The 22,428-nt window shown below is 41.6% G+C and overlaps 2 long non-coding RNA genes across 4 annotated transcripts; both read right to left on the bottom strand.

The window, feature by feature from the left end:
* Positions 1-1,553: 1,553 nt before the first annotated feature.
* Positions 1,554-10,190, bottom strand: LOC138796710 (uncharacterized). 3 transcript variants are annotated; one of them, XR_011363800.1, is made up of 4 exons: positions 10,060-10,190; positions 8,062-8,288; positions 4,262-4,357; positions 1,554-1,909 (listed from the first exon to the last, which is right to left on the bottom strand). It is a non-coding gene; the product is annotated as an uncharacterized lncRNA (long non-coding RNA). The 3 variants fall into 3 exon arrangements; XR_011363799.1 differs by lacking the exon at positions 10,060-10,190 and having other exon boundaries at positions 8,062-8,409; XR_011363801.1 differs by lacking the exons at positions 1,554-1,909; positions 10,060-10,190 and adding an exon at positions 3,506-4,033 and having other exon boundaries at positions 8,062-8,409.
* A 3,758-nt stretch (positions 10,191-13,948) lies between these two features.
* On the bottom strand, positions 13,949-14,200 carry LOC138796709 (uncharacterized). Its single transcript, XR_011363798.1, has 2 exons — positions 14,127-14,200; positions 13,949-14,001 (listed from the first exon to the last, which is right to left on the bottom strand). It is a non-coding gene; the product is annotated as an uncharacterized lncRNA (long non-coding RNA).
* Positions 14,201-22,428: the final 8,228 nt, after the last annotated feature.

Here is a 22,428-nt window from a genome sequence, read left to right as displayed (position 1 = left end):
GCCCCACCCCCCACCCCTATTTCTAAATAGGTGCATCACCTTCAACCTGTTTCACCTATGTTTGGGGCAGGTCTGCTGTGTGTGGCATTATTCTTCTTGTATATATGAAGAATCATTTTGTATGTTACTATTGCTACGATTAGGGGATTCCATCCTGAAACACATTGGAATGTTTTTTAATGTCACAATGTATTTTTATGGAAAAGCAATAAACTATTGAAGTTTTATGTGGAGCCGTGGACCTTCCTCCTTTGCATTATTCATCACCTGGAGAATGGCCTGGCCTTATTGTCCACATCCTCCTACTCTACCTGGGAAACCTCTCATTCCAGCTTATACATGCACATGGTGAGCTGAAAAAGAATTGCCTTTGCCAGAGGAGCCCACGGAGTGTCAAGTCTGGTAGCACAAGTCCAAAGGTTTAAACAACTGGGTGAAGCTAACTTCTCAAGGCTCCCCTGGAAGTTCGAGCAGGTTTCAACAGAGTACGTTGGCTTGCTTGCACTTTGTTCCGCTGCAGACAAATCCTTTAGGATTGTCCTGACTAGGTGTAGGAATGGTTACCCCAGGTAGACAAGGTATCCCAGCTGACAGTCACACCTTCTGTGGGTTTAGCATTGCATTCTCTCTTTCTCAGACAACTCCAACAAAACTTAGCTGCTCCTTCTAAACTCCAACTACTAGAAGCCACACCCACGAGACAATATCAAGCTTAATTAGGGGTTAACCTCATATTGGCAGGGAAAGTGCTGAAAGAAATAGATGTCAGTGTCTGATGGTGTAGAGTGAGGTTGTAGTGTGAAGTTACTGATTGATCAGGAAACACAGGACATATAACGCAGTTAACCCTTTTATACGCTTCAGCTGTGCAGGAGAGTAGGGAACCATGAGACACCAAGTGGTGAAAGTGCAAACAGCAGCCTTCAGCCCAGAGTGTCACACCTGACATACAGTAAGTACTTTGCAACAGGTGACATAGAAACTTAGTGGCAAACCTGTTTTGGGGCACTACATATCTGTCTATTAGTAATCATCCAACACAGATGCATTATAGCTGTATTACTAATCCTTTAAATTTATATATACAGATGCATTGGTTTACATGTCATCCAATTAGACTTGAGAAGGACTGAAGGGTGTAAATCCAAATTGGTGGCTTGCTGGGCCCAGACCTGGCTAGTCACAGAAGGTGGGCACCATGAGCGTAACCTAGTGGGAATTGTTTGTGGTCTTAGGTGGTGACTATTTTTCTTTGGTATTGCCTATAGTTCTAGTATACGTTGCCCACAATCCAATACTTGTTAGTTTTAACTATTTAGTAGCAGCCAAAAAAGCCACTCTCTCCAGGATTTTAGGAGTAAAACTAGAATGCTAGTTTAGTAAAACTAATGCTGTCTAGAAACAGCATTAAGTCAGGGGACAGATTTGTGTGGTGAGTTTGTGTCTATTAGGTTCAGAACCTATTAGGTTTTTACTGTATTAATTATATTTAAAAAAAGAAAAAAGTAAGTTTTCAGATTTCTGTGACTGTGTCTTTATTTTTCAAGCTCCTTTACAGCTCCTCTGTATCTGTAACATGGCGGCCAATTACAATAACTTCCTGTTGGTTACTCACATCTATTGGATCAATTTGAAACAACATCACATTTATCAAGCAGAGCCAAATCAGTAACAAACCACTGAAGGTTTGTTATTTTTATGTTACTGTGTCACTCTGAGATTTATCCTGAATACAGTAATAATCTGCTGCATCCTCCTCTGTCACTCCTCTGATTGTAAGAGTAAAATCTGTTCCAGATTCAGATCCAGTGAACCGGTCAGGGACTTCTGTATGCCGGGTGGTTGCTCTAGAGATAAGAAGCTTTGGCCGTTGTCCTGATTTCTGTTGATACCAGTGTAAGTTATTAACCTAAATAAAGTGCCCAAAAAATTATTTGGTCCTTACCGCACAAAAGAATACATATCAAACAAAAAAGGATCCACAAGGGATCACAAAGAATGCAGGACAGTCACACATAAATATAATTGTAATCTTTATTTGAATTGTCGCTTATTAAAAAACATGATTATAATGGGATTGAAACATAACCAAATACATACATAGGTGAAGGGACATAACAAAAATGTTTTATGGAATCATATATTGCACATGCATGAAAATGAATAAAACCTGAAATAACCTGTGACAGTGCAGGCAACCTCCGCTGTGTAGAAAGCAATGTAAACACTGGTAAACAATAGCAAATAATGAACACTATTAGATTAGAAATCCAAAGTGGGTATACACAGAAAGAATCCTATACTAAATCACAGTTGCTCAATGAGCAACATGTGTAGGTGACATCACCAAAAATAAATAATATAAATAGATGGACCATAGGAGGATGCGTGCACTACAACAGATCCCACTCACCCACTCACCCTACGCACGTTTCGCGTGACTCGCTTTGTCAAGGGATATCCCACAGAAAATCACCACCAATCCACCCAAAATCCACCCTCCTCTCCTCTCCTCTCCTCTCCGTCCCTATATCTCACTATTGCTCTCCCTACTCTGCTCTAACTGCCTGCTGCAATCCTGTTCTCCACTATACACAGCCAACTCCCCACCTCTAGGAAGCCAATCACCTTATATAGAGGAGGGGGGATGCTGACATCCCAGGGGGGTTTGAAGTTGATTGGACGGGTGCTAGGCATTAGGGATAATTCCTTTCTCCTGCCCAGTGACAGTACTGTAAGCTAATATGTGTGGCCGCCATGTTAAGCGAGTTTTGTTAACGAATTGTTGTGAATTTTTTTTGCAAAACAAAGCAAATTGACAGCTCATCTCTAGTAAAGGCTTTCTAGTTGTTTTTTTACCAGTTTTGCACAGTAAAATCTGTTAAAATAACAATTGTGTCGCCATAAAGGATTTCTATACTGCTGTGTGTTGTACATTATCAATAACATACTGACAGTTTCCCTATGTGACTGGGTCTTACAAGCTATGATTTAGCCTCTTACAGCCATGGCAACCATCTGAAGCCCATGATTACATCACAAGGTTGCAAATGGACTACAGGGGCCATCACGGTCCCCCTCAAACCTATAGATGCAGCGGTCTCTATTAACTGTGGCATCTTTAGGGTTAAACTGCTAAGGCCGGAACCCACTTCACTCTTGGAAGTTTTGTTGGGACCCTGTGTATGACCCCCAGCTCCTCCCATCACTTTTTGTGTGAGTTCAGCTTCTGTGTGCCCCAAGTCCCCTGTGTGCATCCACCGCACCCCCAACGACCACCACCACCACACACACTCAATATTGATAATTGAAAACCCAGTCTCCTATTATAACTGAATTTTGAACCGCACATGGGCACCACTGATTCATTTTCTATGGGAGCCATGGAAACAGGCGAGTACAGTGTTTGGCTGTTTCTGGCAGCTCCATACAGAATTAATAGAGTGGTGAAACCTAGGTGCTTCCAACAGGAGACTGGTATCCTACTTCTTAAGATTGTGGGTGAACCCCCTGTGATCAGTTTATTCTCCCCTATCCCGGGGATATAAGTAAAAGAGGAAGGAGTTACAATTTAGCATTAACTCTCTAAGCCCAACGGAAGAGTAAACCTTCAGCCATGGTTCCCTACAGGTTTCCTCCACAGGGGTTTATCCTTCTACTGAGTGTTGGTGGTTGACACTTTTCAAATTGAGGATTAGATGTGTTTAGCACAATTTTCATAGCTTTTGGTAACCTATATATTCGTGGCATTGAACTAAAGTGTTCAAAAATTAAGAAATAAATATACATGGAAGATTTTATATACTGTCACAGCTTTTGTTCAGGAGTCAGGAAGAGGTTGCAGGCAAGTTATAGTAGACTCATTTTAACAATAAAGGATGCTAAACCTCATGTTGGCTCCCCTTTCTGGCTCCTCCTGCGCTGCTCCTGGTATTATGCTGCTATGAGGTGACTTCTGGGTTTAGGGATGTGGCGTCACAGATACACTCAGCTTTTGCACATCTCCACCAAATACGATCCACACATAAAAAAACTGCAAAATCATCATTAATCATTTTAATATCATAATTTGCTAGATTTTGTGCAGTCAAAACTGGCATAAAGGAGAAAGTACTTAAAAAAAGGTGTAAAAATTTCTTAAGGGGACAAAAGCTTGAAAAGTGGAATAAAAAGTGTCCCCTATAGCATAGTCTTTTATGGGCATCACAATACACTATTATGTTTTTACCTTCTTCTATAGCAGATATATTATGATGCTTACCTTGTAAAATTAGAAAGAAGACAAACCACAAGAGCATCATCTTATCTTTCAGCTGTAAATGCAGAAACTTCTCTATAATATGCAGAACATTACTTCCTGTAACATTAATAATAAGAGACAACAACGTCAGCCAAGATCAATAATCTATACTCTTTATAGGCATGTGTTTCACATGGTATTGCCTGATAAGATAAATCAAAGGCATACAGAGAGACCTCCGTAAGCCAACCACCAAAACATGCACAAAAAAATGGTCTTTTATAGGGATGGTCCTCTTAAAGACAAAAGTATACAGATTGCCGTTAAAAGTCTCTAATAAAGTAAGCAAGAATGTACAACACACAAATACCGATAAAAAAGCCTTAAAACCATATATTTTACCATGTGTTTAATTATGTATCACCAGCATCGTTCTCCATCTAATTCATAATCCCCAGTAAGGTCATCTGTCTCAAACCTAGTTCTTAGCCTGCCTCATCTTCTCATTTATTGCTCTCCATCTCATTCCTAGTCCACAGCATGGCTCCATGTCTCATGCCAATCCAGATACTAGCAAAGATTTATTCGTATCCTTGTTCCCAAGCACCGCTCCCCATTTCAGTCTTGTTCCCTAGCATACCCCTATTCCAGTACTGGTCCACAGCTTGGCTACCTCTTTCATTCTTGGTCCCCAGCATGGCTGTTCCCCCAATACAGCAAGACGTGGGGTACCACCTCCCAGTCTCTGACTGCTGCCCTATTCCTTCCTCCTATCCAGTTATCTAGCATCTTAACAGCATTATGGGCCCCTGGGCAGAGGTGCGAATTAACCCCCCCCCCCCCCCAGCGGCCACCGCCATTAAAGCCCCCTTATCTGGTAAGGTATATTGCCTATGATAGTTATTGTCATATATGTTGCACACATACAGTATATCACTATTATAGGCAATATACCTTACCACCTATTTATCAACCATATAGATACAGGTATAAAGGTGGAGCAGTAGGTAGGTGGTTATATAGCCTATAATAGTGATATATGTGTACAACCATACCATATATTATTATATATATATATATATATATATATATATATATATATATATGGGGTACAGGTATATGTGGGGTATACAGGTGGTGGGTAAAAGCCTAATTAATATATATTGGTGCCCCTCTCTATATATGAGACATGTTCCTGTCCCTCTGCATATACGCCATGTTTTCTCCCTGTATACTGTATAATACAGGGAGTCTGTGTATACTGTATTATACAGTATACAGAGAAACAACACGGCTTATATATAGAGAAGGGCCAAACAACATGTCTCATATATACAGAGGGGCAACAACATGACTATTATATATGTTGTTGTTGCCCGTCTGTATATATGAACCATGTTGTTTTGCCCTTCTCTATATATATGAACCATGTTGTTTCCCTGTATATTGTATTATACAGTATACATACAGGGAGACAACATGGTTCTCATATATAATAGTCATGTTGTTGCCCCTCTTTATATATAAGACATGTTGTTTTGCCCTTCTCTATATATAAGCCGTGTTGTTTCCCTTTATATTGTATTATACAGTATACAGGAAGACAACAATGGAGCGATATATACACATTCAGGAGGAGGATAAGTATATAATACACTGCTGTATACACTGAATGGAGATTATATACACACTCATACAGGAGGAAGATAAGTATATAATACACTGCTGTATACACTGAATGGAGATTATATACACACTCATACAGGAGGAAGATAAGTATATAATACACTGAATGGAGATTATATACACACTCAGGAGGAGGATAAGTATATAATACACTGCTGTATACACTGAATGGAGATTATATACACACTCAGGAGGAGGATAAGTATATAATACACTGCTGTATACACTGAATGGAGAGATATATACACTCAGGAGGAGGATAAGTATATAATACACTGCTGTATACACTGAATGGAGATATATATATACACACTCAGGAGGAGGATAAGTATATAATACACTGCTGTATACACTGAATGGAGAGATATATACACTCAGGAGGAGGATAAGTATATAATACACTGCTGTATACACTGAATGGAGATATATATATACACACTCAGGAGGAGGATAAGTATATAATACACTGCTGTATACACTGAATGGAGAGATATATACACTCAGGAGGAGGATAAGTATATAATACACTGCTGTATACACTGAATGGAGATATATATATACACACTCAGGAGGAGGATAAGTATATAATACACTGCTGTATACACTGAATGGAGATTATATACACACTCATACAGGAGGAAGATAAGTATATAATACACTGAATGGAAATTATATACACACTCAGGAGGAGGATAAGTATATAATACACTGCTGTATACACTGAATGGAGATATATATATATACACTCAGAGGAGTTACACCCCCGATCCCTCCCTCCCTGTTTACCAGTTCACCCACGGCCCTGTCTGCATCCCTGCAGAGAGCACTCCCATGATTAACACCTTCCCTGCCAGCTAGCCTCCCCCCTCTGGTATCAGCACATACTCACTCAGGCTTTGTGCTTCAGGCCTCCAGCTTCTCCTTCCTCTCAGGGCTCTGCTGGTGACGTCACTCCTCTGCTCCGCACGGGAATGCAGGGGGTGAGAGAGACCTCTAGTGACCGGAAGCAGAATGCAGCTTCCGGCCACAAGAGCGAGCTGTGCACAGTCCCACAGCTGCAAACGCTCATCAGGAGCACTCCCAGTTAAAGGGCCAGGGAATATGTCACAGGGCAGGGGCCCCCTAGGACGCAAGGGCCCCCGGGCAGCCGCCTACCATGCCCAATGGGTAAGACGGCCCTGCCCCTGCTGTCCCTTACAATTCTCCTGCTCCTTCTTGTTCCAGCTTGATGATGCAGTGAAGCGCAGTGCAGATCAGTATCCAAATGATACTGAGCACATATAACTCCAATAAAAAAAAAAAAAGTTTTTATCCTTGTCAGATAAAGGGTGGTCTGCTTATTGAGAAGCAGCTTCTATAGACTATAATGGGAGAAAAATGGCTTGCAGAAAATCAGAAGCCCCACCTTGCCAGAAAAGCAGTCTGGGTTGGGGGGGGTCTTCTTAAATTGTTAGTCTTCTTGGGAGGTTTCATTGTATATCTCATATAGACAGGTCCTCTATGTGACCTATCTCTCTCGCCCATTGGCAGTGTTTACCAATGCAACATGTTCATACCAGTAACACCTAAACTAGAATGCTGTAACTCCCCATCTCTCCTACTTCCCCTTACTAGAAGTTAACGTCTGATGTCTAGTTTGCAGATTCAGATGACCCAATTATAGCTGCCCTTATGTTGTATCGTTTCTGCTTAATAGGGTTGTCTGAGATTAAAAGAAAGGTTCTACCAGAACGTGTGCCACTCGTCCATGGGCCATGTCTGGTATTGACTAAGGATGAAATTATTTCTCGGGAGAAAAAAAGAAAAAGGAAACTTTAAGGGGTTATCCAGCTCTACAAAAACATGGCCACTTTCTTCCAGAGACAGCACCACTCGTGTCTCCAGATCAGCTATTGTTTGCAGTTAAGCTCCACTCACTTCAATGGAAACAAGTTGCAAAACCTGCACCCAAACTGGAGACAAGAGTGGTGCTGTCTCTTGAAGAAAGTGGCCATGTTTTTGTAGCGCTGGATAGCCGCTTTTAAAACATCAATATTTTCTAATTTCATAATTCTGTTAAACCTATAGAATATGAACCTATAAACATTAGACAGCCCTATTATAATCCTAGTGTCTATAACAGATAGGTCCCTTACCTTGCTGAGTAGCAGCTATGCCAGGAGCAGGTTACAGGATTGTTGATCTTTGCTTTGGTTATAGTTTCTTTCCTCTGTTTACAATGCTGATCTCGTGATCTACTTTTCCTTTGTCTTGGCTACAAACCTATGAGTCATGGGTGCAACCCAAATTATATTGTACTTTGGTTAAAAATGAAAACAATGGGTGTAGATGAGCTCCAAATAATGTAAGGTAATATGATGAACTAAAGAAAGAAAAATATTAATGAAATGGACAAGGTAAAAGTAAATTGAAAGTAAAATGGCGACCAGGTTAACTTATAGCAGCAACCATAAGGCCTTGACACTCCCTGTGCAGACATTTAGGGGGGATTTATCAAACATGGTGAAAGTGAAACTGGCTCAGTTGCCCCTAGCAACCAATCAGATTCCACCTTTCATTTCTCACAGACTCTTTGGAAAATGAGAGGTGGAATCTGATTGGTTGCTAGGGGCAACTGGGCCAGTTTCACTTTACACCATGTTTGATAAATCTCCCTTAGTTCCTATATATTTCTATAGTGCACAGGACAGACTTCACTTATTGGGCACAAGGGGCAGCAAAAGCATCAGCCATCCAAGCAATAGGGGTCCCAGTATTCGGGGGTAGTGCTGTTCTATTTTCAGCACCTCACTTGCATTAGGACCACATGCACCAACTCTCTCCATCCAGGCTGGCACTCTTTTGTAGTAAAAATGACACCATTTTTTCTTACTGTCCCAGGTGAGTGTGAGCAGCAATCTATTTGTTACCTTGTTTTCTGATGGTACATTTCTAATGCTACAGTATGTTCACACACTGTATAACAACAGCCATTGCTTAGCAATGGTCGCTGTTCTACTGGCCAAACACCAGCCGGCGTTTAAATGTTCCTGCGGCCGTCAGAGCTCTGTCAGCCGCAGGAACATTTATTTCCATACGGCCCATTAGCGGTGTGTCTGAAACATCAATTAATTGATTTCCATACACACCAAGGAAGAACAAACTGTATCCGGGGGTGCATGGAAGATTAACAACAGCCGTTGTTTGTGGAACAGCAGCCGATCATACTTTTGCACAGCTATTTTTCTTTTGAAAGATAATAAATAGTGTGAATAAGGTGCAATTTATATACCTAAAATTACAAAAGTAAAAAAAAATATATATCTAAACTACATGAAGCCAGGTCCTAAAGGGGTTAAATAGTTCAATAGACTAGTAAAAAGTCCCCACAGCAATGTCATATTTAGGATCCTGTTTGTGCTGCTTGTATTTATGACATGTGAAGATGTACGACCGAAACAAAGACATTTGATGTTTTTAAGTAGAGATGAGCAAAGCAAACTCATTAATATTCACCAATTAATGAATTTCAATAAAACAGCCAAACTATAGTAGCTACAGTACTGGGACTATTACAGAAGGGTGAATTTGTTAGAGTATATTCTTGTAAAAGTGTCAATAATTAGAAAATTTCAATTTAAAAAAAATTGTCAATCGGCCAGTCAATGATCTCATGTTCACTATGGACAGCAGTGGACATTGGCGTGACAGCGACAGAAAATGTGAAATCTTTCTATTAAAACATTTAACATGTTCCATTTCCCCGTCAAATAGCCTTTCACTTCCCCTTGTGTTACAATAATTTGTCCTCTTCAAAAATGTTCAAGTGTCTAAAGAAGTCTTCTCTTTTCAGGGTTTGACCAGTTCAATCCCCCATACTGGAAAATGAAATTAATAAAAGACAGCACATCCTTGAAAATACAGATCTGATAAAGGAAATAAAAACTGTGAAACTGCTCTTGCATGTGGGAGTCTGTGAGTGTGAGAGTGTCTATGGGGAGATTTATCAAACTGGTGTAAAGTAGAATTGGCTCAGTTGCCCCTAGCAACCAATCAGATTCCACCTTTCATTTTACAAAGAACCTGTGAGGTATAAAGTGGAATCTGATTGGTTGCTAGGGGCAACTGAGACAATTCTACTTTACCCAGCTCACCTGTAGTGTAGCCATCTTGTTAACCCAGAGCTCCAGTCTTGTTGCCAGTATCAGCTCTTGTATCCTCCCTCTGTGCTGTATAAGCTTCTTGCGGCTTTACTGCTCCTTCATCAATGAGCTAAAAGATGGCAAAATTAAAAATATCATGCGGGTATAATGGGTATGAGTATGACATCTCATATTACAATATTGACTTCCAGCTAATTTAAAGCCCCAGCCTTTTTGGATAAAAATGCAATAAAGTTTTAAAAGTAGAAAAGACAAAGGGGGAAATTTATCAAGGGCTTTGCACATATTTTTAGGTGAATAATTTTTGGTCTAAGTTCTATTTATAAACCAGTATCGGGGTCCTATATACCTGTAGTATATAGTTGGTGGAGTTCCTGTATACCTGTAGTGTATAGCTTTGGGGTCCTGTATACCTGTAGTATAGAGTTGGTGGGGGTGCCGTATACCTGTATTATATAGTTGGTGGAGGTCCTGTATACCTGTAATGAATAGTTTTGGGTTCCTGTAAACCTGTAATATAGGGGGCCCTGTATGTACATGTACTGTATAGATGGAGTAGGGGGTCCTGTATATACATGTACTGTATAGATGGAGTAGGGTGTCCTGTATACATGTACTGTATAGATGGAGTAGGGGGTTCTGTATATACATGTACTGTACAGATGGAGTAGGGGGTTCTGTATATACATGTACTGTACAGATGGAGTAGGCGGTTCTGTATATACATGTACTGTATAGTTTGAGTAGGGGGTCCTGTATACCTGTAGTGCCCTGTATATACATGTACTGTATAGATGGAGTAGGGCCCTGTATACATGTACTGTATAGATGGAGTAGGGGGTCTACCAGTTATTACTGTGGATGTTGTGAGGCAGCTTCCCTAGCAACCATTTAGTTTCCAGCTCCCTGTGAAAATGAAAGCAGTAATCCTATTGGTTGCTAAGGCTCCAACTGCCGTTTTCTCTGGGCAGCTGCAGCTAATTATATCACCTGTGTTTGCAGTGTGGTGATTTTCCCATTCATCTCTATGGGGCGCCGCTCTTCCCCCTCCCCTCCTGTACATCTGGCGGGGACGGGACCTTCGCAATAACCTTCCCGGGCACCCTATGTATCTGTGTGCCAAATTTGGGGTCAAACTGTTCAGGCTTTTGGAAGTCTATACAGGACAGACAGACAGATAGACTTTGATTTTTATGATATAGATTTTGTCAACATTTTGTCAGTGTGGTGCAACTGGGGACTAATTTTGTACTGCGCTGTTGGACCCTCTGTGACCTCCCCTAAGAATGGGATATGGTTTACATGTGATAGGTTTACATTGTATAATATACAGTATATTAAAAGATGTTTTATATAAAAGTTGTTATATTATGTTTAGTGTCCTACCACAGGTGGTTCACTAAACTTTATACCTCCCTGGTAATGTAACTCTCTCAGTAGTTACACCAAGCTATGATTTCCATTCCAGCCACTAGGTGTCTCACTTCCCTTGAGCACAGATGCAGTCTATGTGAAAAGGTTAAGCTGTGTTATTGTGTATTGCCTAACTGAGTTCACACTCTGTACACTTCTACTCTCTCGCTCTCTCATTTCCTGTCACACAACCTTGTATAAGGTAGGGGTTTCCTGTTGTGACTCTGAGTGAGTCTTTTAGTTAGTGTGTATGAGAGATAGACACAAGACCCCTGCTGCAGTAATTAAGTCTGCCTAGCTTAGGCCAGAGCCCTTGACAGGGTCTACACTTTTCTTTTGTATGCTGAGACAGACAGCAGTCATGCGCTGCTAGACCTTAGCAGTGGGGTAACCGGACACTAGGACAATCCTTGTCTACACCGTGGATTCTACTGTCAGGACAATCACCCACTAAGGAAAGGAAGAGTGACTGATCCCCAGTAAAGCATAACTGCACAAAGCTAAAGTACTTTACGGATTACTACACTTAACCAAGTGGGGAAACCTTCACTAGTTAGCTCAACCTAGAGACATTGGCCTAGAAAGACTACCACACAGGATGGTCAGATATCCAAGACATATCTAAACGTGAGTATAAGTATTCTTTCACCAAGTATACTATCTTCAAAACACATCCTGCCACAGTACTGTTACTACTTAGACAAGGGCTCCTATCCGGCCCCTACACTACCCTTGTACACAAATTTCTTCTTCTACTAACTTAAGTATTGTTATATTTTTGCACTAGCACTTGTTAACCGTATTACTCTATTGTGTATTACAATGAAGCTTTTTCAAGTAAAGTTAAACTACTGGTTTAGTCTGGACTTTGTCATCACTTACGCCGCAACTGCACCTAAACCTGCACCTCACACCAGTTCTACTAAGGCCCAGTGCCCATGTGTCCGTGGTTGGGTGCTACCACTCTTGGCCATTGTGACAAGTTGCCAACTAAACACCAGATTACGTTGTTATGTTATGTAAAGAGTTTGCTATGGCCATTACTTTCCAATGTCATTTAGCATGTACTGTAGTGTATTTATTGGCAAAAGAGGGGATTTAAGGTGTAGGTTTTATATCACCAGCCCCCCGATTTTTTTACGGTAGTTTTATGGCATTTATCGTCCTTTGATCCTAATATCACAATCACACCTATTGGATCAAGTTGGAATAACATCACATTCATCTCAGCTCAATCAGAGCCAAGTCTGTAACAAACCACATACATAAAGCAGCCCATAGGCTACCTAAGCTGCTCCTTCTTATCATATTACACAGATATTAATTCTGCTCTTTTCCCCCTGTACGATGGATTATCTTGATCTGATGACGCCCATTATATTTCACGTATATATTTTTGTACACGTTTTGTTTTTTTCTTTGTAACATTGACAGTATTTATTTCATGTACAGTATATATTGCATATATATTGTGGAGATCTTTAGTAGGGGGTATCGAGAATAAAGCAGTCCTTATGCCAATTTAACATAAAAACTCCAACTTGGCTTTATTGTGATATATAAAATTTCAGACAAAAACAAAGCAGCACTGTGCAAAAACAGGATACAAAATAAACTCCTGCCCGGCTGGGCTCTAACTAAACAGAGGTCTCACCTTACTCAACCAAACAAAATTCGACAACAGCAGTGTCTGAACAGGTCAGGTGCTTCTAGGCTCTCAGCAATGTCCAGCCCTCTGAGCTGCCTTTTGTAAGCTGGAGTGATTAGCTCCTGCTTACACCTGTGCGCAAGGTGTGTACTGGAGTGGGGAGGGAATGGCAGGTCCCACTACCAAACCTACCCGCCATTCCAATAAAATCCAGGCCCGGAAATACTAAACAACAGTTCAGCAGAATATCTCTGCTGAACTACACATCTTTCCCAGAGTTTACCATCTCATCCCAGCTAGCAGCCTGGGTGAGATATACACTCCCTCCAGTATCTTACCATTCACCTTTCTAAGATATATATATATATTTCGAGTTATAGTAAGCTGATTTTGCATACCTACTATACCTATGCTTACCCCTTATCATTGAGCACCAATCTCAGAAGAACGCAGTACAGAACTTTATACAGTGTACAAAACCACTGAACGCTCTGGTAGGTTTATTATTGTTTTTCTCTACCTCATGTTTCAGTGAATTGTTTGATGAAGGTTTTTGTACGGCTCTGTATCACTGTGTTACCCGCTATAACTCTGCTGACAGTAATAATCTGCTGCATCCTCCTCTCTCACTCCTCTGATTGTAAGTGTATAACTAGATCCAGATCCAGATCCAGTGAACCGGTCCGGGACTCCTGTATGTCTGCTGGTTGCATCATGGATAAGAAGATTTGGTCGTTCTCCTGATTTCTGTTGGTACCAGTGTAAGTAGCTGTCTATACCAGTACTGGCCGTACATGACATGGTGAGTGTATCTCCCCGGGACACAGCAATATAATCCGGAGTCTGAGTCATCACAATCTCTCCACAGGATCCTGAGGACACAACAATAAGACATTACAGAATGTTATACTACAATAATACATGACTAATATCTACAATAAGGAGGAATACAGTAATATAACTATAAGCCTCCTGTGATATATAATACAGATATTACCTTCAATGGAGACATAAACTACACAGAGCAGATATATGAGAGAAGCCATATTCCCTCCCTGGTGGATTACAGACACGACTCAGTGAGTTATGAGATCGGGGGTTTATATAACAGGAAACTCTAACGGAACAGAGAAGTATAATATGTAAAACAGGAGCCATGCAAATCTAGAGACTTCAGTGTCCTAGATACAAGTCCTCCAGTACCCAGTGAGCTTGTCTGTAACATATAAGGGAATATATAGTACTGAGGCAGATCATGGAGCAGCTAAGAGAACCCACAGAGAAGCTTGGCAATAAGCCTGGTGTGAGGGGTTGGCAGACTGGGCAGATATCAGACGGCTCCAGGAATCAATCCTTACAGCAGCCTTAGAAATCTATGGCAACTCTGAGCTGGTAAAGAAATTCACCATGATATTTCAGCCACCCCCTATGTATTTTTGCCACATCTGAGTTGCGCAAAATTCTGCAGCTTTAATCAAGTCCACCCATTGTGATTTATTAACCTTGTATGAAGTAACGGCGGAGCAGTTGGCCCTATCAACCAATCAGATAACAGCTTTATTTTTTCAAAGACCTTTTTAAAAATAAAAGAAGCAATCTGATTGGTTGTTGTACGAAACTGCTCCGCCGTTCCTCAGCACAAGGTGTGATAAATCTCCCCAACAGAGGAAGAGTATGGCTGCACGACAACTGTGGTCACATGACTGTCTTCCAAAATATTTGTATCACGACCAAAAGATTTTGTGCCACTTGGTGTTGTGTGACTTCATGATAGTCGTGCTATGTGGGTGTCTTGCTATGTGGGTATCAGGATTAGAAATGAGCGAACCAGCCGGATTTCTGGTTCGTATGAATCAGAAATCTTGGCGGCTGACTCCCGCTGTCTGCCAGCTCCGTGCAGCGGGTGGATACATCGTAAGGAACGCCAGAAAAATGGGATACAGACAGTACATATGAACCAGAAATCCGGCTGGTTCGCTCATTTCTAGTCAGGATGTCTCAGGAGTACATGGTGAGCTAATCCACAACCAAGACTGTTTTGGAGTCGGGACTAAAACAGTATAAGTCATGGATGATGTCCGCTCATGGAGCTTGGTGCATGTTCTCAGTACAGTTGTAAAAGCTGAGCCTCCTATCAGACATGAGACGGTCACTACTTGAAAAGTCTTCTGAGGTGAGAGAGGTCTGAAGAGTGTAAATCCAAGTTGGGTGTCCTTAGTGTTAGTAGCAGCCAAAAAAGCCACTCGCTCCATGGTTTTAGGTGTAACACATTGGTCACAGAGTCTCTGCTCAGCAAAACCATTAACCTCTTAAGGACCCATGCAGTACGGGTACATCATGGAATCCTGTCACTTAAGGACCCATGCCGTACCCGTCCGTCATAGAGTCCGGCGGTGGTTTGAAGTGCTATATGCAGCCAGGTCCTCACTGTTAATGACATAGCAATTGTGCTGCAGCCCGCCATTAACCCCTGCAGTGCCACGAACGCTGCACTTACATTAGTTACAGGAGCTGTGCTCCTGTCACTGGCCGATTGGGACCCACGCATCGTGACTGTCGGGGTTCCGATCATTGTATCTGACTGCCGGAGGTCTCTTACCTTCCTCCTGGCAGTCAGATCGGCGATCACTGTATAGAGTCTGCACAGGCAGGCTTAATGCAATGATCACAGATAACACTGATCAATGCTAAGCTATGGCATAGCAATGATTAGTGTAAGAAAATATTTAAGTCCCCTAAGGGGACATAAAAAGTGTAAAAACAAAAGTTTTAAAAAACACACCATAGCCCCTCCCCAATAAGTTTAAATCACACCCCTTTCCCATTTTATAAATAAAACACATATAAATAAATAAACATATATAATAAACCATAGCGTGTGTAATCGTCCGATCTAATAAAATAAATCAATATTGTTCCCGCACGGTGAATGGTGTAAACAAAAACGCCAGGATTGATTATTTTTATTACATTTTATTTAAAATAAAATGAATAAAGATTGATCAATACATCTCATCTACTAAAATATGGTATTGATAAAAAGTAGTGATCATAGCGCAAAAAATTACACCCCATACAGCCACGTATGTGAAAAAATAGAAACGCTACAATAGTCACAATAGGGTCATTGTAAACCTATTTGCAAAAAAAAAAAGTTTTACTGTGAGTAAAAATAGTAAAACATTAGAAAAGCTATATAAAATACATATCGCTGTATTCAGACTGACCTATAGAATAAATGTATGATGTTGTTTTTACTGTAAAGTGCATTATGTAAACAGGGACCCCCCCCCACAATGAGAAGATTTTTTTTTTTTCCCAATTTCACCCCATACATGGGGCATTATTAGCTCATGGGGGCACCCCTGTAGGCATTATTAGTTCATGGGGGAACCTCTGGGGGCTTTATTAGCTCATGGGGGCACCTCTGAGGGCATTATTAGTATATGGGGGCACCTCTGGGGGCATTATTAGTTCATGGGGCACCTCTGGGGGCATTATTAGCTCATGGGGGCACCTCTGGGGGCATTATTAGTTCATGGGGGCACCTCTGGGGGCATTATTAGTTCATGAGGGAACCTCTGGGGGCATTATTAGCTCATGGGGGCACCTCTGGGGGCATTATTAGCTCATGGGGCACAGCAGGGGATCCTACATACAGGGGGCACAGCAGGGGATCCTACATACAGGGGGCACAGCAGGGGATCCTACATACAGGGGGCACAGCAGGGGATCCTACATACAGGGGGCACAGCAGGGGATCCTACATACAGGGGGCATCCCACATTCCTACTCGCTTTACTGCACATAACACCAAACAGCGCAGTTACTTTGGGAGCCTACAGGAGGGAGAAAGTAAAGGAAGTTGCTAGAAATGTGCGGAGCCTAAATTGTTTATTTCGTAGGTTCTGAAAAGATTAAACATATCTGGAAGGAATCATCATGGAGAACTGGGCCGGATGGAGAGGAAAAGGGAAAGTGACACCTCAGATCAAAGAAGACGTCACCTGTGAGTCACTGTATGACAGTTTTCTTATTTTGTAGAACATTATTTTGGTAGGGGTGCCCCGAGCAAATTTTTTTTTCCAAGGGGTGGAAAGGGTTGGGAAGCACTGCACTAATCTGTCCCACTGCGCCCGCCGGCACATGCTGTCATCTGATTGGGCCTCTTACCTAATCAGATGACAGCAAGTACCAGCGCCCTCTCCTCCAGACATCTGCGTTGGCGGCCCAAGCTGTATCCTATGGCCGTATCTTTATGGCGTTGAGCTCCAGCTTGTGCTGCAATCCACCTCTCCTCAGCGTTGAGGCCCCTCCCCCAGGTCACTTGACATCACTGTACAGCCGGCAAGTAACATCAGAGAGTACAGCAATGTTGTGATCCGGTGGGGGGGAGCCTCAACCCTGCGGGAGCCACTTACACCACTGAGGAGAGGAGAAGTGGACTGCAGGTGACTGCTACATTATCTGTACTCAGAGATATCACTGTGTTATCTGTGCTGTTACATAGGACTGCAGGTGACTGCTACATTATCTGTACTCAGAGATATCACTGTGTTATCTGTGCTGTTACATAGGACTGCAGGTGACAGCTACTACATTATCTGTACTCAGAGATATCACTGTGTTATCTGTAGTGTTACATAGGACTGCAGGTGACAGCTACTACGTTATCTGTACTTAGAGATATCACTGTGTTATCTGTGGTGTTACATAGGACTGCAGGTGACATCAGGTGACTTATCTAGGTTGCAGAAGTTCAAACTTCATCGTGCCCTGCTGGCAGTTTATTACGGGAGTTGTAGTTTTGCAGCATGTGGCTCTTCAGGTTGCAGCACTACAACCCCCATCGTTTCCAACTGGCAGTTCATGATGAGAGTTGTAGTTTTTCAGCTGGAGAGTCAAATATTGGAAAACAATGATTAGACAATGACACAGTACAGTCCATTAATTATAGGGGGCAGTAGTGCAGTACATGAGGTGGAGGCAGTGACAGTGCATTAGAACATGGTGGCACATTAGAGTAATTGGATATAACTTTAAATATGACTTTGCCTGATCGAGTGAGATGGGGGGGCCCCAAGCTAAAATTTTGCACCAGGGCCCATCAGCCTTTAGCTACGTCCCTGACTAGATCCTTCTCTTCTGAAGTCTTTTCCAACACAGTACTGCCAATGTGATTCTCATATAGAGGATTCCTCCTCCCCAGGTGCATTATTTTACATTTGGAAACGTTGAACTTCAATTTCCACTGTTTGGACCACTTATCTAGCAAAGCTAAATCATTTTCCATATTACTGACACCTCCAGGAATATCAACCCTATTGCACACTTTTGTGTCGTCAGCAAACAGGCAAACTTTACCTACCAAACCTTCTCCTATGTCACTTACAAACATATTAAAAAGAATAGGACCCAGAACAGACCCTCGTGACACACCACTTGTAACCAGTCTCTGCTCAGAATATACACCATTAACAACAACCCTCTGATATCTATCCTTCAGCCAACCACAAACCCACTGAACTATCCAGGGATTTAGTCCAATTTTCTCCAACTTCTCTATCAGCTCATTATGGGGAACTGTATCAAAAGCTTTGCTAAAGTCCAGATAGGCGATATCCACGGCACCACCTTCATCCAGCACTTTTGTGGCATAATCAAAGACATCAATGAGATTAGTCTGACATGATCGGCCCTCGGTAAAGCCATGCTGGTTTGGACCCATCTTGTTGATTCTTAGGTGATCCATTATTTTCTTTTTTAGAAGAGTTTCCATCATTTTCACTACTACAGATGTCAGGCTCACTGGCCTGTAGTTACTGGGCTCTTCTCTACTCCCCTTCTTGTGGATTGGTATAACATTGGCTGTTTTCCAATCATCCGTGACATCTCCTGTTAGCAGGGATTGGTTTTACAGATCTGTCAGGGGGGCAGCAATCACAGATCCAAGTTCTTTAAGAACCCTGGGATGGACGCCATCTGGACCCATCGCCTTTATCAGCTTTAAACGGGCAAGTTCCTCTACAACTTCAGCCTCTGAAAATACTGGAGCTGAACCCATATAGCTGGAGGCAATGCTGTGTCCAACCATCCTGTGATTGTGAAGGCCGCCTTCTGAAAACACTGAGCAGAAGTAACTATTCAAATAGTCAGCGAACACCTTATCTCCATCAATAAACGTATTCTCCCCATTACTTATTTTAGTAATGCTGCAGCTATTATTCTTCTTCCTGTCACATATATCTGAAGAAGCTTTTATTCTCCTCCTTAACAGATTTTGCCATTTCTTCTTCTTTTGAGGCTTTAGCAGCATTTATAATCTGCTTTGCCTCCTTCTGTATAATTTTATACGTCTCTCTGTCAGCTTCATTCCCAGTCTCCTTATACTTCCTATACGCTGCCTTTTTTCCTTTTACAATGGCCTTAACCTCTCTAGTAAACCATAATGGATTCTTCTTTTGCTAACTTCTCGTACATGTAGTCTAGTTGCCTTTAATATGGCATTTTTTTTAATTCTGCCCACTGAGTGCTCGCTCCAGATGTTTTATCCCACCCTCTTAATTCTTTATCTAATTACTCCCCCATTTTCTTAAAATCTGTCTTCCTGAAATCCAGTACTCTTAATGTAGTATAGGATTGGACGCAGTGAGTTTGTATGTCAAACCATAAACACTGGTGGTCACTGGAACCTAAATTTTCTTCAACTCTAACTTCAGAAACCCGACCCCATTAGTTAATACTAAATCTAGAATGTTCTCTCCTGTGGTTGGTGACTTCACAAGCTGTTTCAGAGATGCCCCTGTAATGGTCTCTATTACATTCTTGCTTTTACATGTAAGTGCAGAAGGGATATTCCAATCCACATCTGGCATGTTGAAGTCACCCATAACTACAATGTCCCCCTTTAAAGTGACTCTGTACCCACAATCTGACCCCCCCAAACCGCTTGTACCTTCAGATAGCTGCTTTTAATCCAAGATCTGTCCTGCGGTCTGTTTGGCAGGTGAAGCAGTTATTGTGCTAAAAATTTACTTTTAAACTGGCAGCCCCTTGCCCTACGGGAGTGGCCTGGATTGTGTATGCATTAGGCTGGCACAACCCCTTTGTCCCTCCTCCCCGCCCTCCTCATCATTAGGAATGCTCCAGGCAGATTGCCTACTATTCCCCACCTGTTTAGCCCGGCACATGGGCTGGATCAGTAAGCACCTGTGCAATGTTCAGCATGGAGAGAATGTTCCATTGGCATTCCTAATGATGAAGAGGGTGGGGAGGAGGGACGGAGGGGTGGTTCAAAGTTAGGGCACAGATACTCCCGTTGGGCACAGGGTTGTAAGTTTAAAAGTTGCTTTTTGGACAATAACTGCATCACCTGCCGAATGGACCGCAGGACAGATTAAAAACAGCTATCCGAAGGTACATGTGGTTTAGGGGGGTCAGATTGTGGGTACAGAGTCGCTTTAATGACATTTTAGTAAATTCATCCATCAGCATCACCATTATCATAGTCCTCACTTTGCCCCGGAGGCCTATAGATAACACCTATTCTAATAACAGATCCCTCTTTGGACTGCATGCAAACCCAGAGAGTCTCCAGCTCTTTATATGTATTTTGGATGACTGTCGATTTAAGACTATCCCTAACATAAATGGCTACCCCGCCTCCCCTTCTCTCTGCTCTGTCTTTCCTGTACAAAATATATCCCGGTATAGCTATTTCCCAATCATTAGACTCTTTGAACCAGGTCTAAGCCAATACACAAATCCAAATACCTAGAAATAAACAGTGATGAATTCAAATTAAACAGTAATAATTTCAATAAAACAGTAAACTCCTGTTGGTTAATTACTAACATGAGATCTTCAATATAAATGCTGGAGCATTATGGGTAAGGTTGTTAGATTATTGTTAAGGTCTGATTTTTTAATAGTAATTTTATGGTATTTATTATCCAATAAGCATTTTATATTATCGGACACAAAATATAACAATTACATCTATTGGATCAGGTTGGAATGACATTTATATCATCTGAGATCAAGCAGAGCCAAGTCTGTAACAAACCATGGAACGCTCTGGTAGGTTTATAAATTTTCTTCTCTACCTCATGCTTCAGTGAATTGTTTAATGTAGGTTTTTGTACGGCTCTGTATCACTGTGTGAGAGGGTAGCTATTACTCTGCTGACAGTAATAACCTGCTGCATCCTCCTCTGTCACTCCTCTGATTGTAAGAGTGAAAGATGTTCCAGATCCAGATCCAGAGAACCGGTCCGGGACTCCTGTATGTCGGGTGGTTGCATACTGAATAAGAAGCTTTGGCCGTTCTCCTGATTTCTGTTGATACCAGTGTAAGCTGGTGCCTATACCAGTACTGGCCGTACATGACATGGTGAGTGTATCTCCTGGGGACACAGCCATATAATCCGGAGTCTGAGTCAGCACAATCTCTCCACAGGATCCTGAGGACACAACAATAAGACATTACAGAATGTTATACTACAATAATACATGACTAATATCTACAATAAGGAGGAATACAGTAATATAACTATAAGCCTCCTGTGATATATAATACAGATATTACCTTCAATGGAGACATAAACTACACAGAGCAGATATATGAGAGAAGCCATATTCCCTCCCTGGTGGATTACAGACACGACTCAGTGAGTTATGAGATCGGGGCTTTATATAACAGGAAACTCTAACGGAACAGAGAAGTATAATATGTAAAACAGGAGCCATGCAAATCTAGAGACTTCTGTGTCCTAGATACAAGTCCTCTGGTACCCAGTGAGCTTGTGTGTAACATATAAGGGAATATATATTAATGAGGCAGATCATGGAGCAGCTGAGAGGCCCCACAGTCTGGGAAATAGGGGGGATATGAGGGATCGGCAGACTGAGCAAATTTCCAACGGCTCCAAAATCAGGAATTCTAGCAGTAAACTAAAACTACTCAGATATGCAACCCACATTGTAGCATGTGCTAGGATATTGGAGTATCAAGTGGGCCATTTTATTTGGATATTGTAAAACATAGAAGGTGTATGTTCGTTTTGTGTGGGGTGCAAGAAGGATTTTTCATTATTTGATCATTTTAATTCAGAATTATGTGAAAACTATATGGCAGTAATATGTAGGTTTTTGCATTATTTAGATTCTTATAATGCGCTTTTGGCAATATTTGGCACGCTGGGCTTATTTGGCTATAAAGGTTATATGGGCTATCTATATGGTGGTATTATGTGGGGTGATATAACAGTGAGCATTCATGAAAAAGAACCGGAGCTCTAC

Source organism: Dendropsophus ebraccatus, chromosome 7, assembly GCF_027789765.1.
Source record: "Dendropsophus ebraccatus isolate aDenEbr1 chromosome 7, aDenEbr1.pat, whole genome shotgun sequence".
In the NCBI taxonomy this organism is placed as follows: Eukaryota; Metazoa; Chordata; class Amphibia; order Anura; family Hylidae; genus Dendropsophus; species Dendropsophus ebraccatus.
Note: the sequence above shows the minus strand (reverse complement) of the source record. Positions and strands in the feature narration are given on the sequence as shown.